The 22,096-nt window shown below is 43.2% G+C and overlaps 1 long non-coding RNA gene across 1 annotated transcript; it reads left to right on the top strand.

Annotated features, from left to right (window-relative positions):
- The first annotated feature begins 39 nt into the window (after nucleotides 1-39).
- Nucleotides 40-14,298, top strand: LOC103163367. The gene is made up of 4 exons (XR_003482375.2): nucleotides 40-320; nucleotides 3,476-3,597; nucleotides 12,498-12,645; nucleotides 14,115-14,298. It is a non-coding gene; the product is annotated as an uncharacterized LOC103163367 (long non-coding RNA).
- Nucleotides 14,299-22,096: the final 7,798 nt, after the last annotated feature.

Genomic DNA, 22,096 nt, shown 5'->3' with positions numbered 1-22,096 from the left:
CCTGGGCGGAGCAAGGAGGGAGGAGGGGGGAGGAGCACACTGGCCCACGGTGCGTCAGGTGTAGCCGAGTGGCCCCGGGTGGCCGCCGGAGGTCCTGAGGCCAAGGGCTCCGGAGACACTAGGAGAGGCAGGGTTATCTAGACGAGCGGGGATGCTTCCTAAGGTCGACGGCCGCGCTGGATCCTGCCTTTCGGAGTAAGGATGATGTCACCCAGACGCCCACGGCTCTGACATGGAAGCACCGGCCTTCTGCAGACTCAGATCATTGGAGTGACATCAGCCGGGCAGCAGAGGACACCGTCCTCACCCCGGATCCCAAGGTTAGAAAACGCATTTCCAAAAACTTGAGCTGCACAGTTCCTGCACTGAAGGTTAAAAAAAAAAAAAAAGTAAGATTTCAGAACTAAACAAGTTAGCTATGCCACAGAAATGCCTCTAAAAGAGTTGCCGCATTCATTCCCTTGTTGTTGTTACAATAGATTACATTGTGTGTATGGCCTGCTAGTGCTGAATTTCTGTATTCAACAACGTGCCGTTCAACAAGTATTCGGTGTACGTATTAGGACTTCGGAGACGCTAAGGATGCAGCAGCGAGCAAAGTAAAAGGTTCTTTCCTGCATGGAGCAAGTAGCCTAATAAAAGGAGAAAGACAAAGCAAATGCAAGCATTCAAAGGAAATGAACTGATTCTCTCGTAATAAAAACTACATAATTTTTACATGACTCATTTCCATTGTGTGAAGAAAGCTCAGCAGAGCATTTTCCACTTCTCTGTAATTCTAATTATCTATTTCATTTCCCTCTACACGTTGCTGAGCCTGAGACCTCCTTAGAATGCATATTGAAAAAAAAAAAAAGCAGATAATGAAGTCGGACTGCCTGGAAATGAGCAAATGGGCACACTTGTGCCTCCCAATCACAAAACACTTGACAAACATAACTCAGGAGAGCTATGACTATGTTTTCTTCATTTTCTGCTGGGTACTGTATATTCTAGAAGGAGCCAAACAAATTTACGTTCCACTCTATCATACCAAGCAGTGTGCATAGAAACCTAAATTACTTGGTTCCTAATTCTCTGTTTGTATGTGGGGCCTTTTTGCCTGCATGTGCAAGATTCACTGTTTCTCTGATTGCCCCTCCCCCTGTAGCATCTCCTGTGCCTCCAGGGATCCAGGAGAGCCTGCAGCATGCTCCCCTCAGACTCCCAGAGGTGTTTCTTTACTTCTAGAGTGTGTGTTCCTTCAGAAAAGGTACCATTCTTGGTCCTGTATTCTACCCAGCCACCAGAGCTCAGTGCTGACACATGGTAAGAACCTAGTAAATAATGTTATCTGAAGGTGTTGAAGACAAGCCACCCATCAAAACATGACAAGTCATCCCCTTGCTAATTTCCCTCTGAAATCCCTTTGGGAGGAGCTATTGGTCTACTACCTTCCTGCAGCAGGACAAGATTCTTTGTGGGAGGACTTACTTCTCAGAGCAATACCTGAGATGCCCTTACTCTCTGGAGACTGGTAACTGAGAATTCTGTAAACCTAAAAAAGCAAACATCTTACTGGAGTCCCTGCACCCCCCACCATCTCTCTCTTTCTTAATAACACCCCTAGAATTTAATACTCTTTCAGATATAGACTGCTCCTGCCATTTCTTCACAAAGTTAATGTTCTTTGTCTAAAATGTATAAAAACATCATGGTTGGTCATTTTGAATTCTCCTCTTTTGTGAATATCCTAGGAAATTAATAAAAATTCCATAAAATTTTCTTGTGAACCAGGTCTTGCATTCATTGGGCTCCTCAATCCTGAAAAGCCCACAGAAGAGATAAGTGACATTTCATTGGGTAGGGTGTTGTTGCTACATCAGTAACTGTTGTAATTTCGCACAGTAGGAAGACACCATACTACAGGGCAGTGGAGGGTTTTTTTAATTGGGGGAAAGTGAATGGGGGAAAAGGGGGAGGGGAGAGGGGAGACCTGCCCCTGAGAATAGATGCAGAAGAAGAGAAGAGCAAGGGGAGAAAGAGACGGGGGGGGGGGGGGTGGAAAGGAGGAAGGAGGAGGATAGGAGGTGGGCAGGGCCCTTTTTAAAGGAATGTAATGAATATGCACAGGTGGTGCTCTTAGTGGCTGCAGCTGAGGGCGTATCCTATCAAGACCCCAAGGACAGTCCAGTACAGATGCCTAAATACTAACAGTAACTCCTATTGTCATTGAGATTTTAATTTACAGATTAAAATTACTGTTCAGCACATGACTGGTGGCATTGCCTTATCATGTTCTTAAGCCAGGCAGTGGTGGCACACGCCTTTAAACCCAGCACTCGGGTGGCAGAGGCAGGCAGATCTCTGTGAGTTTGAGGCCTGCCTAATCTACAGATGGAGTTCCAGGACAACCTCAAAAAAGAAATACAATTACTACAATAATAATAATATGCAACGGACACTTTATGAATTAATTTTGAAGACACAGAGAGATGATTTCCCATAGATTTTGATGTCAGTATTTTTACAAACATGTTTTTGTTGTTGTTGTTGTTGTTTTTTGGGGGGGGTTGGTTTTGTTGTTTTTTTTTTTTTTTTTTTTTTTTTGGTTTTTCAAGACAGGGTTTCTCTGTAGGTTTGGAGACTGCTCTGGAACTTTCTTTGAAGACCAGTCAGGCCTCGAACTCATAGAGATCCATCTGCCTCTGCCTCCCGAGTGCTGGGATTAAAAGCCTGTGCCACCAACACACAGTTTATTATTGTTATAGTTCAAACATTACAATGTTACAATTCAGAGCTAGGGAGATGATGGCTCTGGGGTTAAGAGAGCACACTGCTCTTAAGGGAACCTGTGTTTTGTTCCCATCACCCATGTTGGACTCTGCTCACAAATACCTGGAACTCTAGCTCCAAATAATCCACTCTAGAGTCTGGAAGGCACTGCCTGCACTCACATGTACATATACCCAGACACAGATACACACAGTTCAAAAATAATCTAAAAAGAAAAATTCTAGTAAGACTAATTTTATGCTAAGGTACATAACACTCATACCTTTATTTACCAGTAATTTCTAGCTCAATGGTGATGCACACACAAATCATTCATGTGTAAACACTTCTGCTTCCCATATACAGGTAACAAACTATGGACACATGTCATCATGCTTATGGACTTCACACTGTTGTGTCTGTATATCTTACACACACACACACACACACACACACACACACACACACGGGGGGGGGTGGAAAAATGGGTTTGTAGGGGTTACTATGGTAGCATCTTAGAATCCTCTCTACAGTAATTCATTAGTCAAAAGTTTTTACAATGATCCAAAAAGAAGTTTGTGTCAAACTATACAATAATTTACTGTTTCAAGGGACCAAACTTCAAAGCTGTAGGTTTTAACAGCATTGCTAGCATGGTGATACATTTTACTTAAAATAACTTTCTCCCTTCCTGGTGGTATTTGTGAACTCTGCCAACCAGCTTCCTGTGTGACCTTTCCGGAGACCTCAGCAGCCATGGCCATCTCTATTGCCAGTGGCTCCTTACAGCTCTGTCCAGCTCTGCAGAGGAAAGAACAGGACAGACTTCCCAATCTGCACCTGGTAGGAGGAGGCTGATTCACAGTCACTTCAGGCTCAAAGAGAAAGGCAGATAAGGGATAAGGAGAGAGGAGGGAGGGAGGGAGGGAGGGAGGGAGGGAGGGAGGGAGGGAGGGAGGGAGGGAGGGAGGGAGGGAGGGAGGGAGGGAGGGAGGGAGGGAGGGAGGGAGGGAGAGAGAGAGAATAAAAGCCTCATGCCAAGTAGGGACAAGGACAAGGTAAACTGAGCCCCTTTTTGTCCTTGATTGATACAAGGACATTTATATCTCTGCTTGCTAACTAAAACACTCAATCACCGGATGCATATAAAATATATTTACTTGACTATTTAAATGTCCATTATAACACTAAGTTGCATACTTCTGAATAGTGAAAAGTTAGCCGGAACCTTCAATTTGGGGGGATTTTGGGGGGGGGATGTTGTAGTGGATTTTTTGTTTATTTGTTGTTGTTTATCTAAGAGATTTGTTAGTTTTGTTATTTCTCCACTGGAATGCAAACTATCCTTTCAGACATTTGCTTCTGTACAAAGTATAAACTGAGTTTCTATCCTCATTAAACATAGAATAAAGGCGGTTGCATACTTTTAAAAAGTTAGGTAGATGGAGAAATGGCTTGGTAGTTAAGGGCAGTCACTCTTACAGTAGACCTGGGTTCACCCACATGGCATCTTACAACCAACCGCCTATGACTCCAATTCCACATGATACAAAACTCTCTTCTGGCCCTCTCCTGCATGTGTGCCGTGCTCATAAACTCATTCAGGTGTACACATATACACATAAAATTACCAAATCAATCTTGTTTCAAAGGTTGGAACTGTATGTCTTATTCAATGAAGTAAAACTTAAGGAGAAAGGAAGTGGCCTCATCAATGCAGAGTGAGAATACAGCCTATGGGGAGTCCCATCGTCTTGGAAACAGACACCAGACGCTTCACTGTCGCTGAGCCAGCCAGAACCTTGCTCTTGGACTTCCTGGCCTCCATAACACGAATAGTGACTTTATACTATTTACAAACCACCCTGTTTCAGAGCACGGATGACTAAGATGGACTTCAACATGTCTCTCTGAAGGACACACGGCCCATAATACCACGATGACCATAGCTCTGGTAGTTAATCAATGTCAACTTGATTGGATTTGGAATCACTAGAAGACACATCTTGAACTTATGATCCTCCTCCTTTTATTTCAGAAGTGTTAGGATGACAGGCATCTGCCACTGTGCCAGTTTTATATGGTATGGAGCCTCAGGCAAAGCACTCTACCAACTGAGCCACATCCCAGCCCCTCTCTCACCTCCTTTATAAGGTCACTGGTATCATTTGTGAAGGCTCTGACCTCAGAATTTACCACTTAGAGACTTTACCTCTTAATACATGGATTTTGGAGGTGACACAAACGTTCAGGTCATAATAAAGCAATGGCCCCAGTACCCGTGAACTAAGATAAGTTCATACTGGAGTAGGATGAGCCTTTCTTTCAAACTAACGGGCACCATTTTTTGCTGATGTTTGGTTATTTTGTTGTTTTGGAAAGAGCCACAATATGGCTTATTTTAATGCTTTTAATCCTAATACTTCTTAATTCTACATCATAAGTGTACTCCTCGGTACTGAGTTTGGAAAGTGGCATTCTTCTCAGAAGAGACTGCTTTCGACACAAGCATAGAAGGAGGACAATATACGACCAGGAGACACAGGTAGAAGTGGCATATCCATAAGTTTCAGTGGCAACACTAGAAGCTAAGAAAGAGACCAAGAAGGAGTGTCCCACAGAACCTGCACAGGCAGCTCGCTCCTCAGATGCCTTCTTTTCCTAGGCTCACTCCCAGAACTGAGACAGTACACACTGCTGTCCTCGGCTGCTCAGTTGGTCTATGGCTTTTTATTATAGAATCCCTGGGGTCCACACCGAGGATAGGAAAAGCACCAGCTTCCCTGGAAATGGAGTATGATCAGCAGGAAGCTATGACTGGTCATCTAAGAAAAACATCCCTAGAAATGGGGAGGACATCAGGCCACCAATGTCACATGACACAGAATGCCTTCTTGTCTGGGAGGTTGGATATGCAAATGCACTCACACAGCAGTACAGGGGTAGCTTAGAAGATGTCCACATCTTACTACAGAAATCTATTCATGTTGAGTTTGCACAGAAATTATTAAAAAGAGGCCGATGAGTGGTTTATCAGGCAACCAAAGGACCAAGCAATACCTCCTTTAAAATCTTCAAGATCCCAGGCAAAGAAAGGTCTGAAGAAACACAGATGCCAGATGCTTGCCTCTCACCCTCCCCCTACATCTGCATTTAGCTGGTCTGAAATGCAGTAAACATCCATGGGTTGCAAGCATCCCTCCGGCAATCTGATGTCCAGCCAGGGTTGAGAATCACTGTTAAAGATCTAAACCTTCAGGGACAGGATCAGCCTGGGAGCCACAGTGCTTCTTAATCATGTGCTTAGCACCTAAAGTAAGCAGCACCGTGCAGATTGAGGTTGGAAGTTCTGATGTCTAGATTGCTAAGTACCAGCCCTTATGGGAAGTTCCTCCCAATAGGAACCCCTGCTCTTCAAGGGCAGAGTTTCCATAGTTAGTTTTGATAGTGATGGAGGGTCCCATGGATGCTGCCCCACCCATTGTCTGCCTGCTCTTAGGGTTATAGACCTGCGTTGCCAGTTGTCCAGTGTCTGAAAACAACTGCATTTATTGCATCCAACCATTGACCTGCGTACCGCAGGTAGACAAGCTAGGTTATTAGAACAGTCCAGACAAAGCTCCACAAATTGGGTGACTTAAAGCAACAGACATTCATTCTTTCACAATTCTGAAGGCCCGAGTACAAAATCAAGAAATGACAAAGGTGGGCTCCTCCCCCGGGGATTCTGAGGCACAGCCTGAAGCTATGCCTCTGCCCTGGGTTCTGACAGTAGTAGCTCCTTGGCATTCCAACTTCCTAACTCTAAGCTCTGTCTCTGCCATGGTATGGTCACCTTCCCTCTGAATCTGTCCCTGTGTCTCTTTTTCCCTTCATCAAAGGACACCAGTCAGACTGGATTAAGGGCCCACCCTCTTTCAGAATGACCTCATCTAAGCTAATTACATCTGCAACAACCTTACTTCTAAATATGGTCACATTCTGAGGTTCCCGGAAAGACATGTGCTTTAGGGTGACACTATGCAACCCAGGACAGTGGGTCACTGTGATGCTGTTACTCTAAAATAGAAATTTTCACTTAAACTGCAAACTGCTGGCCAGAGGGTTGGTTTTTATTATTAGGAGGAACTTTTTTAAAAAAATAGTATTCTAAATCAGAGTAATTTAACAGTGTGAGATGAACTTGGGTCACAAAAAAAAAAAAAAAAAAAAAAAAAAAAAAAAACAGCCCAGCCTCCTATACATACAGGTTCCAGGTCTACACAAGCCCTGAAAGGACCTAGCCTCGAAAGCTTCAGGTGAGGAACCTGAATTGTACAGTGCTCCTTGGACCATCCCAGCAAACTCCTACCTCGTCTGCGCACTGAGCATTGGGCACTGCACTGCACATGAGTCTCCTGTATTTTGCAGTGAGGAGCTGAGTTCAGTTCTTATCAGAGACAGTAAGTCTGAGCTCTCCAGAGGAACAGAGCCAGTCGTGTGTTTGAAGACACATAGAGATATACTTGACGGAACTGGTTTATGTGATGACAGAGAGGTTGACAAATTCAAAATCTTCCAAGTAGGCTGGCAGGCTAGAGACCAGGGAAGACTAGGTGCCCAGCTACAGGTGGGAGGCAGACTGTTCAGAGACTACTATGATATTCAGGGTGGAGGTTCTGTTTCCTGTTTTAGTCTGAGCTTCAACTACCTAGATGACACCCCCAGCCCACCCCCACAAACACAATGGAAGACATCAATTTGCTTTACTCAAAACATACCAATTCTGATGTCAATCTCATGCTGAAACATTTAGACACATCCTGAATAATGTTTGACTATGTGTCTGGACACCATGATCCAACCACACTGACGAACCCAGTCACCCATCACACGAACTCTCACCATTTCCAGCATTGGAAGAGACACAGTTTAAGAAGAGCAACAGGCAGGAGAGATGAAACCCTTCTTTCAATTTTATAAAGTTGGGAGTCTGGCCCTAGATAACTGCCTTGGAGGTTTCCATGGAGACACAGATCTTTAGACCCCATTGGGAATCAGTAAATCTGGGTATGACTGAGGCTTCTACGTAACAAATCAATTCCTTCTGTTATATTTAGACATTCTAAGTGTATGTACAATAATTTCATACATACATCAAGTGCAGACATACTTAGTAAACATACACAATACATTTCTGTACAAGAGCAAATAATTATCTACAAATCTCAGATGGAAACCTGCTATGTAAATACTACACAAAGGTGTGTTTGTAGGTACACTAGAAATATGTACATCCAAGTGCAAAGCAGAGTCTAGTGTCATATTAACTCTTAGCCTTTCTTTGTATCCTTGCTTGCAGTGTCTAATTCTGCACCTGGTGCAGGAAGGTAGACATAATTCATCACAGTGAACTACCACAACTGTCCAAAAGAAATAGAGAAGGAAAGACCACTTGGAGAGGCTAGTTTCAGGTGACATTTGGGCAGGACATAAAAGTGTCACTAAGCTGAGAGGGAAGGACATGAACTGAGATGGCAGGGGTGGGGGTGGCAGAAAGCAAAGATGCAGGGTTTGGGACAGAAAGTCAGATTCTCTGGGTGACAGGGTGGAGATCTGGGTGAAGGTTGGACACTGAAGATTCCTCAGAGCTTGTCTGCATTTTGATCCCCAGCTGCCCTCAAGTTATACTGTTTGGAGCCCTAATTGTAGATGTTCAGTATAATGCAAATTGTCATAACAAGAGGGCAGATTTGGGTGATTCCAAGACAACAAGGGTTCCCTAGAATGAGGAATCCACCTAGAGATGTCCAGAGAGTCCCAGCCCCTTGAACCTCTAAAAACCCAAAGATCTCAGGTTAGAGGTGATTTCTCTCTCCCCCTTAGCGATTTCATCCCACTCATTCATCCCAACAGGAGTATCCCCACATCCTCTCTGGGGGTTCAGGGTCACATGAGCCCTAGCAGGGTGCGGTATTATCAGTATTTCAGATGAAACTTCCCCAGGTCCCCTGCTGCCTGCGAGGCCTGCAAGTCTCCCAGAGTCAGTCATCAAGGTGTTTATGAGCTAGCAGGATGCCTGGCCCATGGGAGTGCAGCTGTGTGAGAGAGCCAGAAAATTCCTCAGCCTGGCTTCGGGATTTGCTCCCTTTTCATCTTAGAAAACAAGAATCCAAGGTGTTTCTAACATGAAGCAACAGTTGCTGTTGATGTGTGAAAATAGAAACAACATATCTGTGTGAAGACAGTCCCTGTTTTCTAATACAGTGCCCCCCTGCCTTTGTTTCTTTACTTAGAGTCCAAAAGGGAGCTCTGTCACTCGTTCTTTTTTTGCCCCAGTGCACATGTTCACAGAGAAATCCCTCTCCCTGGGTAGAGGGGCCTATTGCTATTAGGGCCCCCAAATCTGTGACCTCCCCCAGTAGCCAAGCCCTCTAGAACGCACCTTGCAAAGCAGGCCTTTCCCTTTTTAGAAACATCTTTTAGGTTCTTTAAAACAGGATCAAAGTTGTTGTTTAAAAAACAAACAAACAAAAAACATGCTGGGTTTAAAAAAGAGCATTGTGTGGGTCAGGATTGTGGCTCAGGGGTGGAGTGGTGTTTCATGTAAGGTCCTGGGTTAATTCCCAGTATCCACAAAACAAACCGTTGTCAATGTAAGAGCAGAAGGCACAGAGCCATTAAGATTCCCTGCATCTGAAGCATATACACAGGGGTATGACGGTGATAGAAAGCACGTTTTCACTAACATTAACAATTGCAATGCATGCCCCTCCCCTCTTTATTTCTGAATATGTCACAGCCTCATTTTTCAGATGTTTGTTGTTCACTGGCTGTAAGCATGGCTGTGTGCTGGTCATGGAGGGAAAGGTCACCAGGCAGTATGTAATCTAGGTGGAGATAAGCAGGCATACCTACGCATTTAATGACAGCCTCGGTCAGTTAGTGTCTTCTGCAATCTGTGCCACTGAACTCTCCACCCACAGGGATCTAGCTCCAGTCCCCTGCTCTGTGACAAGGTCTCAGCCTCTCCAGATAGCTTGTCCTTTTTCTAAATGCCAGTTTCAAAACCCAGGAATCCACTTCCGCGGTGTTCACGGCCTTCACTGAAGACTTAATGGTCCTGTCAGTGTTATGTCTGTCCCTTCAGCTAGGTTGAGGCTTTATTTTCTGAGACCACTGGTGGGGTGAGGGAGAGTAGGTAGGCAATTTCATTCATTTGCATTCTGTCATACAAATAGCACATGGAGAGGATCCAGCAGTCCCCAGATAACACCTAGGGCTTAGACTGAAAGATTTGCACTTGCTTTGAACCATGTACACAGTACCTGTTTAGCCCTCCAGGAGTTCAGACAGAAGCATGGGCTGTCTGGAAAGTCTTAACTTCCCAGAAAGAGGCCAGTCACAGGCAAGCCAGCTCTGACGTTATCAATATCCTTTCCATAGTCCTACGTAAGCATTCTTTTAAAAATCAATGCTCATCTCAGACTGAGGTACCTAAGAGCCACATTCACGTGTGTATATCAAAGTGAGTCACAGAGGTGCAAGTGGCGTCTTCTAAGGACTGATGGAAACGTATCTGCATGTTGTCCTCAGCATCTTCACAGAGGCAGCTGTTAGGAACCACCGCCATAGCATCGTGGTGGGAGAGCCTTCACTTCCTCCCAGGCTTCAGGTTCTGAGCATCAGTGATTTTCACTGAGATGTCTGTGGTTTGTTGAAATGAATCAACCACAACACCTTTGAAGCTTCAAAATCTAGCCACCAAGATCAGAGAACTGTCATTATGGAGGGTCCCATGTCCCCCTGGGTCTCCAGAGTTTACTAACAACATATCGTGTGTGTGTGTGTGTGTGTGTGTGTGTGTGTGTGTGTGTGTGTGTGTATGTGTGTGTGTGTCTCCATTAACTGGAGAGGTCTTTTGGAAACCCAAGACAGCCGTGTTGAATTAGAATATAAGCAGTGCAATCCAAAAGCTTAACATTCAAAACTCCTGTTCCTGCAGGTGTATGTCATCAGTGCCTGGGGAAGGGCTTAGCACAACTGAAACCATTTCCTTTATGGTCCTGGGCCTGTTTGTGAAGCCAAGAGCAAGTCTCTTGCCCACTAGCTTGTTTTCTCAAACTAACTCCTTCAGAAAGAAGAGCAACTCCACCTCTCTTGCCTCCTGCATGTAGGGTCTCATGCTACAGTTTGCCAAGCTGTAGTTCATAACATATATGTAATTATGTAGTATATAATATATATGTAATATATAATATACTATATAACCCAAGCTTGCTTCAAACTCACAGAAATCCCCCTGCCTCAGCCTCCTGAGTACTGGAATTTCAAGTGTGTGCAACCATGCCTGGCTTTGTATGTGTTTTGAGTGGAAGGAATGTATTGAATCCTATGAATCTGGAATCTAAAAGCTCTGTGCAGACCACTGTTTCCAGGAACAGAGCCACATTTAACACATTGCTGTTCAAGCAGAATCCCTAGGGATTCAGTTTCCCTTAGCAGGAGCAAACTCAGACTAGCCCAGGCTTCTACAAGCATAGCCTAAGGAATGGCTTACAAAGATGGTGCTTCCCTGCCGTGCCCCAGTGTACCACACCTCGGGCTGAGAAGAGTGTTAAGACCATTCACTCTGCCCAGTCTTGGTGTAGATGGAATCCCATTATGGACTCGTATCCTGTGCAATAGCATACACATATTTAAATCGCTTCCTCCATTTTTTATTAGTTACCTTTATAGCACCGTAACAGAAATACTTAGCAAAATAGCTCAAGATTAATTCAGTTCAGGATTTCAGATTGTGTAATCTATCGGATCAAGGAAGATATGGAAGAGTTTGTGACAAAAGGAGAGTGTGACTAGACTCCTAACAGAGCAGTGGACTAGGAAATAGAGTCAGACTGGCTGAAACCAGGGAGGGTCCTAATTATCTAAGGCCAGCTCCCAGTAACCTACTTCCTGTAGTCAGACTACACCTCCTAAAGATTCTAGCATCCTATCAAAATAGTGCCACCAGCCAGGGAACTGAGCCAGGGGTGACAGTTCAGATTCAAAGGTAACAACAGCCTCAATAGCTGTCATTCTCTCTTCTGCTCTCTGCTCTTGAACCCTCAAATTAAATGATGATGTCCTTGGCACCTCTGGTAACTTGTATTCAGAACAAGACACATGGTTTGTTTTGTTTTGTTTTTAAACTCATGATTTAGGATTAAAACTTTCCCTAAATTCCATGGTTTCTTTCTTCTGATCTCAGCTGGGAGTAAAGGGCCAGGAGTAAGAAGGCCAGTTTCCTTACTCCATTTTGCACATTTATTGCTCATAAAAAAAGTTTGTTTTTTTAAATAATTTATTTAACCTTTCTTTTATGTGCATTGGGGTGAAGATATCAGATCCCCTGGAACTAGAGTTACAAACAGTTGTGACCTGCCATGTGGATGCTGAGAATTGAACCCGGTCTTCTGGAAGAACAGTCAGTGTTCTTAACTGCTGAGACACCTCACCAGCCCCATAAAAAAACTTTTATTCTTCATAACCTTTTAAAAAATATAATCAGGTTAAAGACAAGATGTAGTTTCTACAAAACTCTTGAGCATTTCAAGGCCAGTTTTTAGCCATAGCAAAAGCTGTATCTTTTGTTATTCTAGCTCAGTTTACCTTGGCCCAGCATGCCCCAGGAAAGCCAGGTGAGACAAGAGTTGCACGTGGCTCTCTCCAGTACTCATGCTGTGTCCTGCCTACAGACACAAATTATCTTCAACCTGTAGGTGACAAAGTGCACAGACTTTTAAATTCTTGGGCACTGTCAAGACTGGACAGAAGCACAGGACAGATGAGCAACAAGGGAGTAAAGAAATGGATACATTCTACGTCTTCCAAGGTCTTCCATCTTATTTGCTGGCCCCTCACTAGAAGGTACCACCAACGATGGGGGGGGGGTGATAGATGTTTTTATATCTTAGCATCTGGTATTTGGAAGTTTCTGGTTCAATGTATGAAAAATCATACAAGGCAGAATATATGTAAATAAATCAGTATTATACTTGGTATACCAGACATTTAATGGTTGGCAGTTATTATGGTGACTATTGCCCTGGTTGCCAGGAAATTCTCAGCTGGATTTGGTGTTCAATTACAGAAATTTTCTCATCCTGAGTTTCTTTAAAGTTTCCTGCTCTACCTCCTAAGTGAATTTGAAATTCTTTGTTCCCTTTGAATGATAATCCCAACAATTGACTTTTGTTGGCAATAGTGAGTTGTCCATCATTCATTTGTGCCAGGCACAGTGCTGTGTGATTTCTGTGTATCCCACATAAAGACTAAAACTTAGACTAGAGCCTAGATCACATTCCACAGCCCTGACTTCCAGCCACTCCTGCCTTCTAAGACTTCTGAAAGACACTGGGTACCACTTTGTACTGGGAGCTTCACATCCTCTCCCTTCTGCTCAGCCTCAGAGGACACCTGCCATGCAGTGATCTCTCTCCCATTGCACAGATCAGGGCTGTGCTCAGAAGTCATGTTGCTTAATCAAGGTATAGATAATGACATCAGAGCTGGCATGTGAACTCAAGAGCTAAACCCAGTCTCAACTTTGCACACTGTGCTTCAATCAGCTTTAAAAGATGAAATCCCCATTGGAGATTAACGTGTTACAATGTTACAAATTCACTCACTATCCTCTAAGCTCTCTTTGCCAGCTAGCCACTGCCTCCAAGGCTGAGAAGAGACAGATGGAAAAGACAGAACTTCTGAGCTTTGGGAGCTCACAGCAGACGAAATAGAAAAAAAAAAAAGGATAGAAAGAAAAGCATTACTCACATAACCTGGAAATTACAAGATTGTGTGTTGCAGGAGCTAAAAAGATAATTTCAAGTAAATATATCTCATAATACAAACTAGGAAAAATAGGGCAGAGCAATTAGAACTCTTGAGTGTGCAGCCTAATGGGCTGGCGTTCGCTGCTACTGGGATGGTTCATCCTCTAATGGTAGCACATGTCTCTGTAATGTCTGTGTGCATTCTCATCTGCTGCACACACGACAAAATGCCTTGAGAGAAGACAACCTCATTGTCTTAGTACAAACTTAGCCTCAGTTCCATTAGCTAAATTGTCCCAGTGGCTTTTACAGTTCATGAAAGAGAATTCACAGGTGACCCCTTGAATGTCGGCCAGGGGCTTACAAATGCAGGCCATCAAATTTGATGGGCTTGTGTTCCTAACAAATGCATGAGCAAAAGGTGGTCTTGTTTTCCTTGGAGCTGTCATCTAGGGTTTTCTTCCCAACATCTGAGCTTGGCTGACTTTGACAGCAAATTAAAATTTTGCCTGCATAATCATTACACTTTACTCCATTACTTTTTTTTTTTTTTTTTTATTCCAGGCTGGTAATGCTGTCTTCCTATGGCCACTGGAGAAACAGGCAAGGAGATAGAGAAACAATTTGCAAAGACCATCCATCTATCTAAACTTGGCAGACTGTTGCTGGTCCACCAGTTCTCTGTTCTCCATGCCAGTATTAGATCTAACTCTATAAATATCAGTCTGAAGCCTAACCTTTGAGTGGTAACTTGTCATGCAATTGTGTTTCTAGTCATCTCTCTAATGCCAAAGATCTGGAAAGTGTTCATTTCAAAGAGATCTGGACACAGGAGAGTCATATTTCCTGGAGAAGTATGTGTTTTCTGTGTGCTTGGTACTAACAATTTTCTACACAAGCTCTTTTGGTTTCAAGGGGCAGAGGCATGGTCCTACAACTCAGGAAAAGCAGGGGTTCCTCACAGGACCCAAGTCAGACAGAAATGCAACCTGAGCTAGAAGGCAGGCCTCCAGCCTCTGCCCCATGGTCGGTCAAAGTGTATGCCCTTGACTCTAACTTCTCTTCAGCTGCCACCCCAGCATTTACTAATCCCTATTCTCAACAGAGTCCACTCATTGGGCCCAGCCACTCAAAGTGCCCTGCCAGACTTTGGATCTGTTTTTTTTTTTTTTTTTCCTTGAGGTAGATGCACAACTCTGATAAACTGGGGATGAGTTGAGTGCTGGGGGAGGTGGGAGTGATATACCATACATGTCTTCCTACCCAAAGGAGCGAGGCTGAGTGGGAAATGAATCTTAAAGTCTTTCTATTTCTGATACTTGAAGGCCTGTCTTGCACAGCACAGAGACAGAAGCAAAACCTCATGGCATGAAAACCAACAAAGAAACATCTAGAAACCAGATGTCATGTCAGGAACTAATAAAGAAAGTAAATTCAGGGCTGGAGAGATGGCTCAGAGGTTAAGCGCACTGGCTGCTCTTCCAGAGGTCCTGGGTTCAATTCCCAGCAACCACATAATGGCTCACAACCATCTGTTATGAGATCTGGTGCCCTCTTCTGGTGTGCAGACATACATGGAAGCAGAATGTTGTATACATAATAAACAAATAAGATCTTTAAAAAAAAAAAAAAAGAAAGAAAGTAAATTCAGCGGGCAAAAATTCACATATATTAGATATACTGCACCAACCACCATGCCAGTATTTTATATGCACAGTTTTACCTAAGTCTTCCAATTCCAAATTCCTGCAAGTGCCACTGCCCCAGTTTTATTTATAGCCACTAAGGTTTCAGATATTCACACAGCCATTGAATGATGGAGTCAAGATCTGAACCCATGTGCACTTAACTTCACTATGTGCACTTTTCCACTATAAACCATGAAAAACCAGGAGGATAAATGTTGATGTCACTCTAATCTTCCTGCCAGGAAATGATAGCATAGATTTAGTTCCCTGCATACCTCTGGCTATAGCTGGACTTTGCCCAGAGTGGCATGCATGAATAAAGACCAAGAGGTGACTCTGGGACTGTTATAAAATCATTAACACAAGTCACTGGATTACAACAATGTGCGCACTTGCTCCCTGGAAAAGGACCAAGCCCTTAAAGTCACTCATCTTAACCTGTCATAGAAATGATTCTTTTAGTACAAATACAAGTTAACCCAGCAACCAACTGAACCAGCTTATTACTGTAACTCTCGTTCCTGATGTCTTCTACACTGAGCTCAAGGAAATGGAAGTGCTGACCCAATCACACTTTCTTTCAAAAGTTTATATCATCATAATATTTAATGGATCACATTAGTAAAACACTGTGTTAAGCACTGAGACTTAACTTGTTAAGACCTCAGAAGGTGCAGCCAAGCTATGAAATTAACCCAATGTCCACCAACATGTGAGGGGGTGAAGAAAATGTGGTATATATGTACCGTGGCATTTTTATTCAGTCATGGAGAAAATGAAACTGTCATTTTGATGGAAAATGGGTATAAGAGATTATCATGTTATGTGAAATAAGCCATACTCAGAAAGACAATTTTCACTCACGTGTGAGTCTTAGATTTTTAGGTAGATCCATAAAACCATTTTTATATATGCAAGGAGAGAAAACGGGGGAAGCTGGAACAAAGAGGGAGAGTATAGAGAGAGGAGGGAAAGAGAAAGTGTGTGGGGGCGAATATAATCAAAGTACAATAAATACTTCAAATACATTAAATACTGGCTGCTGTGAAAGCCAGAGTAAAGTACAATGGGTATATTCCATTAACAAATGTAAATTAAAAATCTTAATTTATTTTTTTATTATAAGGAAAAGAGACTCGGAAGAGTTGATAAGACAATGGAGCAAGAAGTCCAGCATCTGCAGGCTGGTGTTCACTGTAATAGGAGGAAATCCTACTTCTTGAGTAGCTAAGGGAAGAGATATAACTGCTCATCATTTTTTCATCCCGTTAAAAACTAATGTTATCAGATTGAGACAGAAATGTATTCCTGTTAGCCAAATACCTTTGCAGAGGCAACCTGAAAATAAGTATCAGTCTCAGAGTGTAGGTTCAGGAACAGAGTTGTCACACCTTCCTGTCTTCCTGGGAGTCTATCTTCTCTGTTCAGAGCATCTTTGGACTTCAGCTATTTCTGTATACAAAATGAGGTGTCACAGGAGCTGATGTGACTGACTGAGTTAAAATGGAGTGAGTGAGTGACTGTGTGACTGTGTGTGTGTGTGTCTGTGTGTGTGTGTGTACAAGAATGTTGATGACATCAGTATGCAGAAGAGCCACACCTGAACTCAAGCCAAATGACCATGACAGTGGGCAGGTGATTCCTGGTGTGGATGCTTGTCTGTCTCAAGGAGGATGGAGCATGGGAAACACCATGCACAAGGAGGCTCCTTCCTGAAATTGTTAAGCCAAAGCACCTCAACAATCAAGGCATCTGCCTCATCCACGGTTCAAACCTCATGATGCAGCCAGAACTCAGCTATGAGAGGGCTTCCAAGGAAGTCAGAGCAGGAATTACTTTTGAGCCATATGGACTTGATGCTGGGCATGAAGAGAGTTTCCAAGGTCTTGTTTTTTGATGTCATGAGAATGACTTGTTATTTTTTTGTGACAAGTGGTCTAGTTCCATTCTTACAATTTGTGCATGTATGCTAAGTATGTTACCATTTCATACAAAGAGTACCAGGTGGACAGGGAAGGTACAACTATGAAATCTCAACAACATGGCTGCCTAGATAAGACCTGAACAGCGACAACAGCCAATGTGTCAGCAAGGATGAGGAAATCTCACAAAGCCCAACCCCAGATGAAGAGCTACAGGCAATTAATGACTCATGAGACTTAGTCTTCCCCAGGGATGAGTCCCATAATTGATTATCCAGCATCAAATGGACCCCATGTATATGACCATACTACCCTGAACATGCCCAATTTCATTCAATACCCAACAGCCCTAAAAATGCTCACATACAGGCAACACTAAATAGATTCAGCAGGTTGTTATATATGTGTATAGATATATAGTTATATAATGATAACAAAGAAGAAGAGACTGTGAATTTGAGAGGGTATGGGGGTGCATAGGAGAAGTTGGAGGGAATGCTGTAAATATAGCATTTATATATGAAATTCTCAAATTTTGAGAATAAGTAATGTGTTTTTTTGTGTAAAAGCAAGGTTGGGGGCTTCTAAATAGAGCAATGCCCACAAGAATGTCCTGGGAGGAGCCTGCTATCCATCCATAGACACCACAGCTCACAGCCCATTTCACTCTCACACACATTGTCTCCATCCTCAACACAGCAACACCCTCACACACATTGTCTCCATCCTCAACACAGCAACACCCACTGATTCTAATTCTGACACGGGGATGCACAACTATGCAGCAGAATATAGTTTGGGGGCTGGTGTCTTGTATTTTTGACTCCTATATTAATTAGGAAGTTACATGGAGACTTATAATATAGGAAGGGTAAGTAAGTCTCAGTAAGTAACCAAGGGCAAGGGTCTTCCACCACAACCATACGGCTGGGATCTCATTCATTTGATTCTTATGGACTTATACCTAGTTCTAGGTGTGTAGAGTAACTTAGATGTTACCAACTAAGTATTTGTTTTTGGAAATGTCTAGAGACAGGCACTGGGTCTGAGTCAGAGCACAGACATGAGGGAGATCTGCTGGTTGCTGACAGGCATGCAAGGTGCTGGAGGAAGCCATTTTGGATCATGAGAATGGTCTGTTGCAACCACTCTCCATGCAAACTTAGCATAAGTTTGGATTCACAGAACTGTTGTGGAACTTATGAAGAGAGTTCCCGCCTGCCCCACAGTCTGCCTCTCCTCTCCCGAAAATGTCTCTTTGGTTCAGTCAGCCAACATGGATGCCTCATTAGTAACTGAAGCACACACCTTGTTCAGATTCCTAACATTCTTTCTTTGTATTCCAGAATCCCATCCCAGATTCATGCTACATCTAGTCACCATGTGTCCTCAGGAGCTTCTGGTCTGTCTTGCTGTCTCAGGCCATCCCTGCTTTTTTTGTTGTTGTTTTTGTTTTTGTTTTTGTTTTGTTTGTTTGTTTTGTTTTAGGATAACAATTTTAAGAGACAGCAGTCATGGATTCTGTAAAAACTACAACAGTACCTGAAGGTTGCCAGGTGTTTTTCTAGTGTTTAGATTAGGATTGTAGGTTGAGGAAAAAGAACAAGAGTTGAAGTGTCTTCATCATCTCCTATAAAGAGCAGTGAACTTGTTGGCATTAACCTTGGCCATCTGCCTGCACAGTTTGTCAAGTTGTTCCACTGTACAGTGACCCTATTTTGATGTGAGCTCATTGGAAAGAGTGAGGGTGTGTGTACCATCTCCTCGAGGTGGGCAATACCTGCCTAAACTCCCTGGGCCTTTTTAGAACAAGAGCTTTGTATTCATTTTTTAAAAATATCTTCTCCCTCACTAAGTTTTGTGTTCCAAATAGTCAATCTGGTACTGTGTTCTGATCTTTTTTAAAAGGCTATATGTATAGTTGTTTCTTTGTATAATAAGCCATAAAGACTTGATAAGTTTCCTGTAGTCTTTTGTGGTTGTTGATGTTGTCCTCTGTTTTGGTGTTTTGATACAGGGTCTCACATAGCCCACATTGGCTTTGAACTCTGTAGCAAAGGAGAAGGTAACCTCGAACTCCTCATTCTCTGTGAGTCCACCCCCCAAGTGCTAGGATTCCAGGAGTGCACCACCATGCCCTACTTCCTGGGGTGTCTTGAATCTGCACCCAAGTGCAGCTTATGACTGTGTACTAGATGTCAAGGGAGGGCACAGACACTTAGCAATTTCCAAAGTGGGTTTTGATTATACCAATATTTCAGATATTTCAAACATTTGATAGCTAGCATTTATGGAAACTACTCAACTTACAAAATTTTAATTATGATGACATGAACACAATCTTTTCCAGAATTAATACTGAAAGAAAAATGAGTACACAAAGTTACCACCCCCTTGGCAGAGGGAATGTAATAAGTCATTCTTTCAAGAATTACAGGTTTGTGTGCTGTGTTTCATTTCAGCTTCCCATGGATGTGAAATCCAGGCTGTCATTGTGCTACCATGGATTGGGAGCCACTGCCATGGCAAAAATCTTTTGCCATATTCATGTGATAAGAATATGCCTGTAAAAGCTTACTGGCTTACCTATTTCTGAATAAATTCCAAGTTTTGCACTTGAATCAATATATGCTGCTTTTTCTTTCTTTCTTTCTTTTTTCTTTTTTGGCTTTTCAAGACAGAGTTTCTCTTTAGCTTTGGAGGCTGTCTTGAACTCATTCAGTAAACCAGGCTGGCCTAGAACTCACAGAGATCCACCTGTCTCTGGCTTCCAAGTGCTGGGATCAAACGCATGCGCCACCACCACCTGGCTGTGCTATTTTTCTTGATGTATATTCAAACTGGTTAAATCACACTGCCAACAGTTTGTATGTGTCTGTATTTTCTGCGGTGCTCCTCATAGGTGAGAGTAGCTGTTTCAGACTTGAGGTACACAGCTCTGCAGACATTATCCTTAGAGCCGGGGCAGATCCCCAGGGCACACATTAGGGATTGAGGATAAGAAAAAAATAGGAGTGAGAAATAGAAAAGCAATGGGGTTTAGTTGGTAGAATGCTTTCCCAGCATACATGAAGCCCCAGGTTGATCCCCAGGACCACACAAACAGAGCATGGTGGTGCACACCTAAGATCCCAGCTCCTGGGAAGTGGAAACAGAAGGATGGGAAGTTCAAGGTCCTCACTAGGGATTCTGAAGCTAGCCCGAGTTAAATGCAACTCTGGTTCAAAACAACAACAAAGCCACATTCAAAAGATCAGAAAAGTCAGAGGTCACAGTTATAGAAAGTAAAGGCAAGAGAGAGAGAGACAGGCCATAAAGCAAGATACAATCAGGACGGATCCCCCAGTAGAGACATGCTGGGACATCCCCCCCCCTTTCTGTGGGCCTTCACTATGCCCTTAGAGGTCCTGAACTTGACAGAGACTCCAAGTGACAGACACCTAGACTTCAGTTAAAAACTTAACCTCAAACTCTGTTGATCCAAACCCCTTCCCATGGCAGTAAACTCTACTCACTGCAACAGGCCTCCCTCCAGATGCAGCAGACGCCTGAATTCTTGGGCATAAGTGGTATCCTAGACACGAGAGGAATCTTAGAGAAGACTTGAAAGGTTAATAAATCTGCTGGCCACTTTCCAGCCTTGGGTGACAGAACCAACACAGCTGAATTTTCAGATAAGAGGACCCATTCTTTTGCTGGCTGTCATCTCTGGGGACTAACCTTTGATATTTCAGACTTGGCTGGAAATTAGTTAATTGCTAGGCCTACTCATATTACTCTTTGGAAATACTGTTTGAAAATAGCCCCCGGGGCAGCATGTAGAACTGTGGGGCTTTGAAGACGAGTGAGCTGAGGTGTGCATCTAATGAGCTAGTGTTCAACGCCAGTCTCATTTGACTGGCATCAGAAGGCTTCGTGGCACGTTGACGCCTTTGAAAAACAGAACTGGTATTCAGTCGCAATAATGAAGAGTCGGGAGAGCTGGGTGGGTCCCCGTAAGTGAAAATTGTTGGGTTAAAGGGCAGATCTGAGCTTCAGCATGAGTACTGAAGCTGTTTCATTTTCCATTTCACCCACTTCTAGTGTTCAAACCTTGAAGGCAGAGCTTTTACCTTCTTCCTACTGCTAGCACTCTGCTGCTCAACCAGCAGGACGCCCAGCCTTCAGCTACTCAGTGGCCAAGTGGACTGTGTACTTGACAGTTTTCTCTGACTGAGACTCCCTCAGTTCTAATCTTAGGACTGCAATGTGTAAAAAACAACAACAAAAATGCACGATTGGGCCAAGACAGGGGATTTAGCACACACATAACACAGGTTTCTTTTCACATTTTATTTGGGGACCTACACATGCCACAGTGTACATGTGGAGGGAGTCAGTTTTCTGCTTCTACCATGTGGGTCCCAGGGATTGAATTCAGGTCATCTCTGCTTGACAGTAAGCATCTACCTGCTGAGCCACCTCATGAGCCTTCTCATACAGTTTTTAACAAAGCACTAATGGCAGATCATAAGTACAAGTACTTCTATATAGCATTTGGAATAGATTTGCCCAAAGGCAAGGCATAGGAAATGGAGTAATATGGGAATTGACATTATTGCTATATAAACATTCTAGAGAGTCAACAAGTCTCACTTTCTTGTTAAGTGAACTCAAGAAGTCTGGCCCAGTGGACACTCCTAGGGCTCCTGGCAGCCATCTGCCTCTGTAGGGTTGGGTGACAAGGAAGCAAAGTCGTTTGGTTTAAGGAAACGTGTGTGTTTCTGTTTTTTTTTTTTTTTAAAAAAAAAAAAACATTGGAGGAAGTAGAGAGTGGGGGGTCTATAAAGTCCTTTTTGTCTTCCTCTTTCTTCATCAAAAACACCAATGATATCACAATCACCCTCATTTAGTAGTGCTGTTTTCCTAGTGTCTTCGTTTGGGTTTTTCTTGCTGC

Source organism: Cricetulus griseus, chromosome 2 (genome assembly GCF_003668045.3).
Source record: "Cricetulus griseus strain 17A/GY chromosome 2, alternate assembly CriGri-PICRH-1.0, whole genome shotgun sequence".
NCBI classification, from domain to species: domain Eukaryota; kingdom Metazoa; phylum Chordata; class Mammalia; order Rodentia; family Cricetidae; genus Cricetulus; species Cricetulus griseus.
The sequence above is the reverse complement of the archived record's forward strand: the minus strand, read 5'-3'. Positions and strand labels throughout refer to the sequence as shown.